The 12,346-nt window shown below is 44.9% G+C and overlaps 1 protein-coding gene across 6 annotated transcripts in view; it reads right to left on the reverse strand.

Moving 5' to 3' along the window:
• Nucleotides 1–12,346, reverse strand: part of foxc1a (forkhead box C1a) — a 152,944-nt gene that overhangs the window by 71,158 nt on the left and 69,440 nt on the right. For 5 of the 6 annotated variants that reach the window (XR_009797773.1, XR_009797775.1, XR_009797776.1 and 2 more), the window contains exon 3: nt 4,139–4,243. The gene's annotated coding sequence lies outside the window, so the exon portion shown is untranslated. Of the gene's footprint in view, nt 1–2,676; nt 3,610–4,138; nt 4,244–12,346 lie in introns of those variants that run through there. The other variant, XR_009797779.1, reaches the window with a different exon arrangement.

A 12,346-nucleotide genomic window follows, 5' to 3' on the forward strand; every position in this document is an offset into this window, starting at 1 on the left:
CTTCCGTTCAAACGGAGCTGACGATCAGATTGTCGGCTATTATCAGAGTGCTGAAGAGACATTTTGATGAAATTCAGTACAGCTTATCCGGCTAAAGAAAGCACACACGTGTCATTCCGATTTGTTATTATGAAATAATTATCAGCTACAAACTGCTAATGAAAGTTTGTAATTTTTAATCAAAGCAGCTTATCAGCAATTTGTAAGTGAGGGGAGTGCGTGCGTGTGTGTGCGAGTGAGATAAGAGCGGTAATTAGAAACGCAGGGACAGCCGCCTGCGGTTTCAGGAGCACAGGAAGCTCGAGGCTGGAGTTGAAAACGTGTAAGAATTTACCGCTTCTTCTTCCTGGTCGGCCTGGGGTCCCGGGCCCCTAGCCTGAGGCCCACACAGGGTGTGTGCGTGTGTGTTGCTTGGAGAGAAGAGAACTGACGGCAACGGTACCGGGTCAGTAATACAAATCAAGCACGAAGACAGTTGGGAGGAGGTACTTTTCAACTGGTTTTTGTCCCCTGAAATGTATGTTTTTTTAAGAGAGGAAAAAAAACGTAAATGAGGGAATACTGCGAGCATCGCATCCTTCCCCCACGGGAGTGTTGCAGCTCCCTTTTGGCCAGAATAACTCTGATTTAGTGAGCTTAATAAACATGATGTAGCACTTGCAGTGATTGCTCAGACAGGCGTGATGTCGCAAAGACTCCCTCACGTTTGCGTGGAGCGCTGAGAACCGAGCAGGAAAAATGCGCGTTTTATTTCAGAGGGCTTCAATTACTTAAGCAGAGGACACATTTGATTTATTTACACGAACCCCAGGAATATGATTCTCGAAGATTCTGTCCCATGAAGTTCTGCCGCGTGGCGGTGCCTTGAACTTAATTAGAACATTATGGATCATAGTGATAAGAATTATGCATAGCGTAGGGCCACGACTTTAAACCATAATTCATTACATTGATAAATATGGATGCAAGAACGCATTTAATCACACTTTCGCTAATTTCTGGTGCACCGCAATTCCTAATGGACAATTTTTTTGGCTGTGGTCGGCAGTTTCTCAGCAACGCTCAAACACAGCTACATTGGAAACCATTTCCGGTATCCGTCACGTGGGACATCCAGGGGGGGTGTGTTGCTTTGGACGTCATCATTCCCGGCCCCTCCCTCAAATGAATCATGCCTCGATACACATTTCGCGCAAACGCCCAATCATTACTCGGCACATGCCGCGAAGCCTCTGCACTTCTCGGAACATCACTAGAGTCCCGTGACGCTATAAGTTAAAAAATCTTCCTTAAACCCACATTCCTATAACTGCAAACGGTCCGATTATTATTATTATTTTAATTAAGCCCCATCATTCTTTTTTTTTTTTTTAATAAGCAAAGTCAGGTGGAGTGTGGCCTAATCTTCCAGCGTGCGGATGGAAGTGTCACCAGTTAAAATATTATTTATTTACTTGGAAAAGCCACAGAAAAGCCAACCCCGGCCCAACGAGATGGATTTATGACGCGTCTGTCAGCTATTCCCTGGCCTGAAATCGTCTAGCGAGAGCACAGTGCCGGCTGCAGTGAGGCCTGCACGCGGCCGTCCACAGCTGGCTCTTATTACGCGCCCATACAGTAGCCATTCTTTTTCACTTACCCCCTCTCTGTTTTGTGATGCTTATTAGAAATGTAACATACTGGCTCGGGAGTTTGTTACAGATTTATGTGACACAGGTGCTCCATTGGAGAAAAAAAAAAAAAAAAAAAAGTGTAGCAGTGCTGCTGATACACAAATGACAATGCATCTGTGTGTACTATTATGATTTAATTTCCTTTTCTTTCTTAGCGTGATTAACACGGACGCAACATAATACATTTTTTCATACAGATCTGGGCAGACGTGCTCATTAATATTCGGCGTTTTGTTCATGTTCTTCCAGGATGATTATTTTATTTCAGTTTCAAACCTCTAGTAATAACACAATGGCTTTGATGACAGACTTCATGTGTGATAGACATGTCCAGAAAGCTAAGCGGCAGCTTTTAAAGGATTGTCTGTGGATGAGTGGATTTCCACAACTGGCTCTTGATGGACTCTGACTCGAACCGGAACCTGGGGAATCTGGTGCTCGTCTCCAAGCACCAGAAAGGAGCGACCCGCCGGGCCGCCAACATGCCGGAGGTGGATCACGCGGACCGAGGGCATGACAGGGGTCCTGAAATTGCTCTTGACTGATTCCCGGAAAACAAATGGAAAGCATTCTCGCGACCGAAGGTGATGGGTTCACGGGCCGGGCTTTGAGTTGTATGCCTCTCTGCATCTTCAGGTTTCACGGGCCGCTCGTTGTCTGGAGAGTCCCTCCCCGAGCTCGTCTCGGCGTTCTCCGGTTACGTGGTAGCGCACCTCCTGGTTGTTATCCCCTCAGCCTTGCATGCTGAGGAGGGGACACTCAATGCCTTTCATGTGGCCTCGGCCCGTGTTCCTCCCGCAGTTGGGGATGATCCTCGCACGGCGGCCTTGCCTCTCGGCCCGAGTGATTGATGGCGGGTTCGCCCTCGCCTCTCGCCCTCCGCTACCGACCCCCGGCTCGGCGGACAGCATAGCGTTTCATGAGCTCATCCGCGTGGCGCCCGGGAGCTGCACCTCCAACACAAGGCACCGCTCGTCTCGTCCCGCACGACTCCCTGGGGTCCGCAAACCACGCGTGACCTCACTTTAACCAACCATCAGCAAGTTTGTCTCACTCTCTGGCCATTGTCTCCAAAACATTCATTCTTTTAATCTGTTTGGTATATCACACACACACACACACACCACATTCAGGTATTTTACAGCTAATAGGGTCTTTGGTTTACAATAGTGTTCAGTTCCTGCAGCACCATTGTAAAGTTGAGTTTCTACATAGGTCACAAACCTTTGCAGCCCAGCACAAAAGTCCAACACAAAGTGGGGATGGAACTTAACTTCCACCGTGTTGTACTTAAACAGCAAACAGATGTCAGTGAACAGTATCTTCGTAAGTTATGCTCACCATTTTTCTTCTCTCAACTGCTTCAATCTTAACCATCAATTCCACACAAATGAGAAAATTCTTCTCACATTAGTCAACCCATCTTTCATGGAAACAGTTGAAGCTTGTCCCATGTAGGCCTAAGGGAGTTGTAATAGACGAGGAAGGAGGGATGCATGAGAACAATTTTCTCAAGGCAGTTTTTCATGTAAATAATACCAAAATCCATCATCCCATTGTTGGCATTATGACGTCCCAAAAGCAGAACTGTGGAAACTTGACTCAATGCTCAATATTGATTATTTAAGACAGAGCCCAGTGCCTTCCTGCTAGCATCAGAACCTTAAGAAGGATTGAGGCCGTGTGTCTCAGTGGTGGGTAATGAGAAAAAGTCAAATGCTCTACTTTAAGACCAGGTGTTTGTAATTTTGTAGACGAGTGCGCCACGGTAAAACAGAGATTTGCACTGTGTGGGCGTGGCAGAGCAGACTCCAATCATGTCCAATCAAATTGTCTTATTTCATTCCCTTTAAATGACGACCAAAAGAAAGAGAACTAAATTTTGCTGAGGAAGAAACTGATTTACTTGTCCGGGAGATCGAAGTGAGCAGAGAACCTTGAGAATGGAAGAGAGCACAGATCTGTACTGAAGCGGGCAAAAGGAGGATATGCAGGCTTAATGTTTTCAAATATATCCAACTGTTTAGTATTCCTTGACCTACTCTACATTGGACTGGTTTTAATGTCTAATAAACAGCTGTGAAGAACATCAAAATTGGCCACAGAGCTGTCAATTTTTTTTCTGCATGTGGCCCTGCTCGGAAAAAAGTTTTGACATCACTGATTTCGGACCTTGGATTGAAATCTTAACCCTAATTTATTAATGATTGACTGTGTATTTGTAGTACTGTGTGATTTATGACATGAGACTACTTCTTTCTGATTACAGCTTGACCTTTTCCCAGAGTAGATTGGGAAGTTCAGTTTGTCAGGTCGCGTCCTCTCTCTCGAGCAGATAAAACACTTCACACGGATGGCACAAGTGCAATCCTTTGGTGAAATCCTCTCAAAGATAACGAAAACACAGCACGCAAACAGTTCATACCCTCCGAGTGACCCCCGTGCCCTCTCGTTCCGCCGCCTACCTCGCCTCAGGACGCAAGGAGATCGCCGTCCTGCGCTGCATGTGAGACATTCCAAGTGCCAAAAGATCAGCTATGATCACCCAACCTCTGCTAGTATGGCAGCACCTGTCAGGGCAAAAAAGAAAAAAATCCATATCAGCGGCAGCACTGTGTGGACTTGTAACATGGCCTTCTGTATCAGATGATGGAGACTTAACAGCGCTCATCGTTTTACACAGCGTGAAGGATCGTTGTCCATAAAATTTAACAGACACACTGTCATAGCTGTGTTCTGAATTGGAAACGCAGTGGAACCGCTCAAATTTAAACGCCTACAAGATAGTGTTTTCCGTTTCTTTATTGTTGTAAAGGGGTTCACTTTATTCTTGTGTCACAAGTGACAATGTTGTAAATTGAGTGTGTGAGAAGTGCATCTGGTTCGAGTAAACAAACAATGAAAATTAAACGAACTACAGTTTCTGGAACTCAAATACAAACAAAAAGGTTACGATCATGGAGTCAACCTTTCACAATAGGAGGAAGGTGTTCAACCAATCCTGCCCCCAATATAGGCAAAAACTACAGGTAACAGAAGCCAAGAACCTCCTGAGACCACAAGCACCAAGAACTGTTGGAACCCAGAATCCGACTGCACAAGAAAGGATCCATGCAGTTCAGGTTTTTGGTGTATGTTTGTGATGGCTTGATTGTGGGACAGCTCATTTCAATTTTGTTTCTTGTGTCAGGTTAACTTCCTTTCACATTTTTTTGAAAGATAATGTTGAAATGTTTCTTAAAACGTTGGCTGTCCAAAAAAGAAATGTTTTCTAATGCTATTTCAATTTGACTGTTGCAAAATCCAAACAAACCACAAGAGATTGTGTTCACCCTTTCAACTGTGCTAACACAATAACAGAAATGTTTTATAATTGGAGGGGTTTGGGTGGATGTCTCATAAAGCGTCATGGCCGTGTCCATTCTCATGCTGGAGAAATACCAGAGTTTCCTGGAAACACTGGCGAAAATGACCCAAGTGCTGTCAGAGCGAGCCATTTGACCCAAATGAAACTCGATCGTTCGTGTAAGAATAGAGCACCAATGAAAAGACATCCAGCCTGCGATTCCTGCCTGACAACCAATCAAATATCTCACTCAGCTGTTCACGAGGAGGCCATGTGTGCACAGGGAGGGCCGAGGAGAGGTCCGTAAATCTGCCGGGAGGACGCTACAGTTGCCGCCCGTGTCTACGTCGGGACGTTTGGCATGGCAGGTTTCGGGAGCTTGTCGTGAGATGTGTTTATGTCGTTATTGTGTTCGCTTCTCGCGGTGACAAATCGCTCGCTTCTCGCTGAACTACAGTACGTCTCCAAATGTCATCCGTCAGAGTCTGTCGGTTGAAATGGATGCCTTCTAAACACTGCAGCGAGCCTCAGAAATTGGACAAGCAGAAAAGGTGAAAGAGAAAATGTGATTTTTTTTTTTTTTTTTTTTTAAAATATTGTTTGCATTGTGACAAAAGCGGACTGGAGTTCTCTGGGATTGCGGCCAAAGGAGGTCCAGTTTTTCCTCTGGCGCAAGGTCATTTAGACTAAACCAACCATTCCTTTTAAATCTCGTATGGCATGGGCCGCGGCCTAATGTCTGACAGAAGGAACGTTGCTTTGCATGTTAGCCTGATTATTATCTACTACACAAATTGCAAGCAGCTGGCTTGTTCACGGCTGACGGTCCCGTAGTTTACATCTTGAAACTTGGAATGTGGACGATTACCACTTTTACTTTCTCACAAAGATCCCTAATGCACTTTACATAAACGAGTCGCCTGACTTCGCCTGGCTCGAGACCCCGTCCCGAGCCCCCCGCGTTCGGCTCGGCACGATAAAGAATTCACTTTTAGCGGTCCCGTTACACGGCGAACGAGAGGTGAGACGATCCATCAAGGATGGTACCGGCGTCATTTTACCGCGACTCTTCGGCTGCTCGACTGTTCTCTCTGCCTCTGTTGTGATTTACAGGTCACCGAAAGAGGAAACCGCAGAGAGGTTAGCCAGCAAACACAGTTGGACTCGCAAAAATTGGGGAGTTTTTGCTGCCCATCATAATCTGATTTGTCACAGTATAAGTTATGTTCCGTGTGAGTTATGCTGTGTCTGGGCGAAACAAGACCAAATGTGGTAGTGGAGTAGGATACGGCACTATACAGCTTGTGTTTTGTCCATGCGGAAAATGAATCAATCAACCGATTGTTGCTTTTCTGGGGTCACACTTATACTACCTAGCACTATATACAGCGATATAAAAAAAACATTGAGGACATGAATAAAAAGCGATTCCTCTCTCGATAAAATAAGTAAGCCCTTAACTGAGTGCGCCTTCCCATGTGGCGTCTTTGCACAAAGTACTACTTAATTGCGGGCTGTTTGTACAGTTTTGTGGGTTGTGATTGTCATTTACTGAGGATCCCCTGCAGTCATTTAGATCAGTGATTTCCAACCTTTATAGAGCCAAGGCACATATGTTACAACGGGACACCGACAAAAGTAAATGTCACCCAAAATGGATTGATTAATTACTGTATGTACTTCCTGCCATCTGATAAAAGAGGATTTGTTTGTTCTGTCTGTCATTGTGCCTCACTGGCATAAATAGATGAATAAAGATACATTATTTATCTGGAATAAATGTTTTTTTTTTCCGAGCAATTACATAAAATTGGATAACTTCCCAAGGCACACCTCACGGTACACGAATGTACCCCGGCACATTGTTTGGGAATCACTGATTTAGATGACAGAAAATAGTACGGCAAACTCGATGTTGTTTGTTGCTGTTACACACTTTAACGAAATAGTTGAGCTGGATGTGCTCACTTCCCTTGTTCATGAAAACGGTTCACTTTCCATCCATTTGTAGGTTTGGGTGAATCAGCTTCCGAATTTTGAAAAAAATCCTCAACACACTCCACACTACACGATAATCATTCGGCACAATCGCTTCGATACATTTGATAATCGGACCATTGCCGACTTTGATCAGAACAGGTAAATTGGGCACAAATGAAGCCCACTTATGTGGTTACCCCGCTTTAACTGACATCATGCAAAGATTGAATCAACAGCAACCCTGCTGGTTGCAGCCAAGTACTGCATTGCATTTTGTATCATTTATTTGAAGACAAGTTTAATCATTTCCAAACAACTGTCTGCAGATAGACAATCAAATTCATGGGTTATAAACTCTTGTAAGCCAATATCTGCTTATTATTTATGATGCACATTGGATGAGGGGGGATGGGCGCTTTTCGAATGAAAGGTGAAGAAAACTATTTGACAAGAGGCGAAAGGGACGAAAGGAGTCAAGTTGTCTTCTTGTCAAAAGCCGGTCAGCACCTCGCAAGTGGTCGAACAGTTTAACCTATAATTGCCACAATTAAAATAATACTCATATTAACAAAGCAAAAATTGCTTCCAGATGGGAGAGGAAAGAAAAACAAAAACACATGGCACGGTTTGGCCTGCATAAGTTTGGCACCGGACCGCTGGCACGTCACAAACGAAGGGAGCAAGCGTATGAATGAGCAACGACGGCTGAATTTGAGGATGCCATGCTTCGGAGGAAAAACAGAGACTTGCCGACATGCCGCACCACACACTGCATGCTGGGAAATCCTCGTCTTAAAACCCCGACAGTGGGCGAAACGACTTGAAAGTTATTGAGGAAAACTAAAGCGGGGTACGCACGACTTAAGTATACGAGACCCTTCACATGACCAGGAAAAAAAATTCATAAATCAGCATGTGCGGTGTGCTCCAGATGATCAAGCACAGCGCATATCACATCACACACAACCACGTTGGGAGTCGACTGGCGTAGTAACAAGACTGACCTGTGAGAGGCACCTCGGGACAGCTTTATTGTACTGCACGAAAATACAAAGTAGAAGAAAAGAAGAAGTGGAGTAGAAAAGAGAAAGAAGAATCTCGGCTAAACCACAATGATGGAGTCTGCGCCTGTGTTCGGGATTGCTCGCTCTTTAGTTCTGATCGGTCAAACACTTCTCGGGCGCGTCGTCAATCACGCCGTCGCTGCCGCATGATTTCAATGGGCTAAAGTAACGGTTTGCAGTACCTTCCTTAAGAAAATGTAAATAAATACAGAAACCGCAGAGCAAGAGATCATATTGTCATAATCTTAGTGTATTCCACATAGAAACAATTCACAATCATGAGTTTCTTTCGCCACAGCGTCAGATGAACACTCATATTTGTTTGGCATAGTTTTGCCCTTCCTGACGGAACCCTTCAAGCAATTCACGATCATCTATGTTGTAATGTGTTGCTCTACTCTGTTTTGCAACAATGCGGTGTTGACCGCACACAAGGATATGCCATGGTAAAAATTGAACGGGTTTGACATTTACAATGGTCGACCGGACCATTTTCAGTACCATTGGGTTATCAGAACTTTGCTGACTTTGATTGGAAGACGAAGGGAATCTGCCTGATTATTGGACTAATTTCTATGCCCAGTTTTTGCATACAAAAGGTGAGTTCAGGCAGGAGTAGGTCAGCGCATACAGTATATGCTGACTTTGATCAGTAGGGGGGAAAATACTCAAATTCAACCCGATTGTTGGTATGCGTGTACTTCGCTAAAGAGGATTCAGTTCTGAGCTAAAAGGTCAAGAGAGGGATCGGAAGAGGAGACGTTAATACAAAACAGAGCCTTCGATCCCACACCTGGACACAAGCGCTCTCCCAGGACACGGTGTGACGTTGCAGACGGGGGGGGGGGGGGGGGGGGGGAACTACAGTAAATATTGTACATACCGTCCCGACACGCCGTGACAGCTTTTGTTTTTTTGCGTGGAAAATGGCAGGGGTTGACTTCAAAGTCAGAAGTGCGCCGTCAAAATCAAAACGTCAAACCGTGCGCTCAATAAAAGTCACTGGAGCCCTCAACTCCTGTGATGAGGAGAAACACGGGAGACTCCAAAGTCAACACAATTTTCTCCCTTTCCTCGAGACCACTCGCAGGTTTTGCCCTTTTGCCACGCCGAGTCTGAGGAGCACCGTTAAACGAGACCTCCAGCAATATTACTGCATGCACGTTTTTTCTTTTTTGGCAATAGCAACCTCATGTCCAGTAAGTGCCCTCCCAGTGTCGTATTGATGTAGACGCCTGCTTCAGCTGGGGGGGGAGTGATCAGAGGAGTCCCGTGGACATAATTGCACCGCTGACCCTGTACATCAGTGATTGATTTCGAGTGTGACCATGAAGCACAACAGGAGTTCTTGTACTTTTGATTTTATTGGCCACCGTGTCAGTCTGTCTGCGCATTGCGGTGGAAGAGGAAAAAGAAAAAAGAGGGGGAAAAAAAAGACCTCTATTGCTACACTATAAGTCTTTGTACATGCACACTGCAGGGACTGGACAGCGGTATAATGATACATCGGGGTTTGGTAATTGAATTCCTCTGCTATTTGGAGAGACAACAGTATACAGTGACTCTCAGTCGACCACAGTGATATGGAATATTATACCTAAATGAGGGTCATGATAAAAATTGGAGTTGCAGGGATTGTATGGATCATGAATCAACTTGATATTTAGTTGTTTTTACAAAAAGATACCTCCTCTTAAATCTTCTCTCTGTTGCTGAGGTCCCCTTAGAATGCAGCAAGAGTTGGTAATCCAAATCCGAGAATATGGTCCTCAGTCGTGCCCTCTCCAGGTCGGGGATGAGATCCTTCCCCAAGTGGAGGAGTTCAAGTATCTTGGGGTCTTGTGCACGAGTGAGGGAAGAATGGAGCGAGAGATCGACAGACGGATCGGTGCAGAGTCTGCAGTGATGCGGACTTTGTATCGGTCCGTTGTGTTCAAACGGGAGTTAAGTCGAAAGGCGAAACTCTCAATTTACCAGTCGATCTACGTTCCTACCCTCACTTACGGGCATGAGCTGTGGTTCGTGACCGAAAGAACATGATACCGGATACAAGCGGCCGAAATTAGTTTCCTCTGCAGGGTGTCCGGGCTCTCCCTGAGAGAACAGGTGAGAAGCTCGGCCATCCGAGAGTGTCTCAGCGTCAAGCCGCTACTCCTCCGCATTGAGAGGAGCCAGATGAGGTGGCTGGGGCATCTGATCCTGATGCCACCCGGACACCTCCCTGGTGAGGTGTTCCGGGCACGTCCCACCGGAAAGAGACCCCGAGAACGACCCAGGACACAGTTGGAGAGACTATATCTCTCGCCTGGCTTGGGAATGCCCCGGGACCCCTCCGGAAGAGCTGGAAGAAGTGGCTGGGGAAAGGGAAGTCTGGGTATCACTGCTGAAGCGACTTCCCCTGTTACCCGACCCAGAGAAGCGGTACATTATGGATGGATGGAAGAGTCGGTAAAATACAACCAAACGCCTTTGAACTTTGCTTTGTGCATTAGGAGAGCAAAAGCCCTTTACCAAGCTGCGCAAAATATCTTCATAAAATGATGAATGAAGACCCACAAAGCAACCCCACTCATTGATTAGCACATGTGCCTGACTCCATTGTGTCCTTTTTATTGTGTCATACAAATTATATATCTTTAAATATATTATATTATTTGTGGTTAACAAATATATACCATTGAAAAAATATATTTACACAAAATCTGACAAAGGCGTGTATGGCTACTTTTCCACTCTTACACGGAAGCACCATTTTTTCCTCCCAAACGTAATCATTTGGGTACAATAAATATAAGTTATGGCCCGTGGCCCCCAGCTGTGCTTAGTGAGGACATCTTTCCAATCGCTCTGTTTTGAAACGATCCAGAAATTTTAACATACTTTAAACATTGTTTTTGTATAGAAACGGTCCTGAACGCTTTATCGGATATGTGTCGTACGAGGAAAAAGGCAGTCTAAAAAAACATCTTATGTGGAGTATTACATTTGAAGCGGGCACTTGGACTTGCAGTGTATATCCAGACTGAGATTCCTTAAATTTTAGTGTGGATTTCATTTTGAACATGAGGAACTTAGATTTTTTTTTTTTTTTTTTTTTTGGGCTCGACAGTCTCGACCTGCATTGACAAAGACAAAGTATTTTATAGTGTCAGCTGGCTCCTATTTGAAGTAAGAAAGACGAGCGTTGGTAAGTAAAGTACATTTACCAGCAAAATAAGCGGCTGGACAGGTCAACTATTGGTTCCGTGATCTTATGTTTTTAACGTGATTTCACACAGTTCCCGCGTCGCTGCCAAAATGTCATCCCGTCCATCCGAGACGTGACCAAGCGGCTGCCGCTGAGAGATTTGGACAAAAGGGACCACCGACAGTGTGACTGTCAATCAAGCCGCTGGTTTGGCAACACGCTGCGCCTTTGTACTGAAAATATAACGTCCACATCCATCAAACATGTAGCTTGGTTGAGGCTCTGCAGACATACATTAAGCACAACTGCATAATCTAAAGTTGTACAATTTTGTGGGCGAGGCCAGCGGTGAAGCGACGGTTGCCCAAGTGGCTCTCGAACAGCATCGGTCGCTTCCACCACTGCATTATTTTTACACTTTGGTCTCAGTTCTTGCAGGGTTCAGCAGTTTGGAAGTGAATCCAAACCATCTTGACAGGCTTTAACAAGCCACATCACATTTGTTGGGCGCACTTCTGATTCCCGTAAGTAGTGTTTGAAATTTTGCGCAATCTTTTGTGCGACTCTCTCTCTTCACACGCATTCTAATCAACAACACATTTACCACATCGGATAAGCCGATGTTGGGAAAAGGGATGAATCGTGTAACGCTTTGGAAAATCAGATTTTTGTATTAATATTCTTTGCATACTTCAAGATGAAGTTTAGTGAAAATGGAGTTCGTTTTTTTTTTTTTTAAGACGCATTTCTCAACAAGAGAGAGACAACACCTTTTCAACATTCTTCTCATCTTTTTAAGAGACTATTGAGTCAAATTCAGGCATGTGCTGGAAGTGTGTATCAGTTCAGAATTTAGTGCACTTGGCCTGAAAGGCTTTTTGGCTCAGCGCTTGCAATTGAATGTTACGAAGCTGCGAACGTGTACGTAATAGAGTTTCCGGTCAACAGGACATCTTTCAGACATTCAATATTTGTCGCACAAATTGGCCTAATTAGACATTTATGTGTGCGGGATTACAACAGAGGTTTAACACCCTCCCCTCTGCGTCCACAGAGTGTACACAGTGGAACAGGGAAAATGTTAAAACACTGGCAG

The sequence above is a fragment of the Syngnathoides biaculeatus genome, chromosome 13 (assembly GCF_019802595.1).
Source record: "Syngnathoides biaculeatus isolate LvHL_M chromosome 13, ASM1980259v1, whole genome shotgun sequence".
Taxonomy (NCBI): Eukaryota; Metazoa; Chordata; class Actinopteri; order Syngnathiformes; family Syngnathidae; genus Syngnathoides; species Syngnathoides biaculeatus.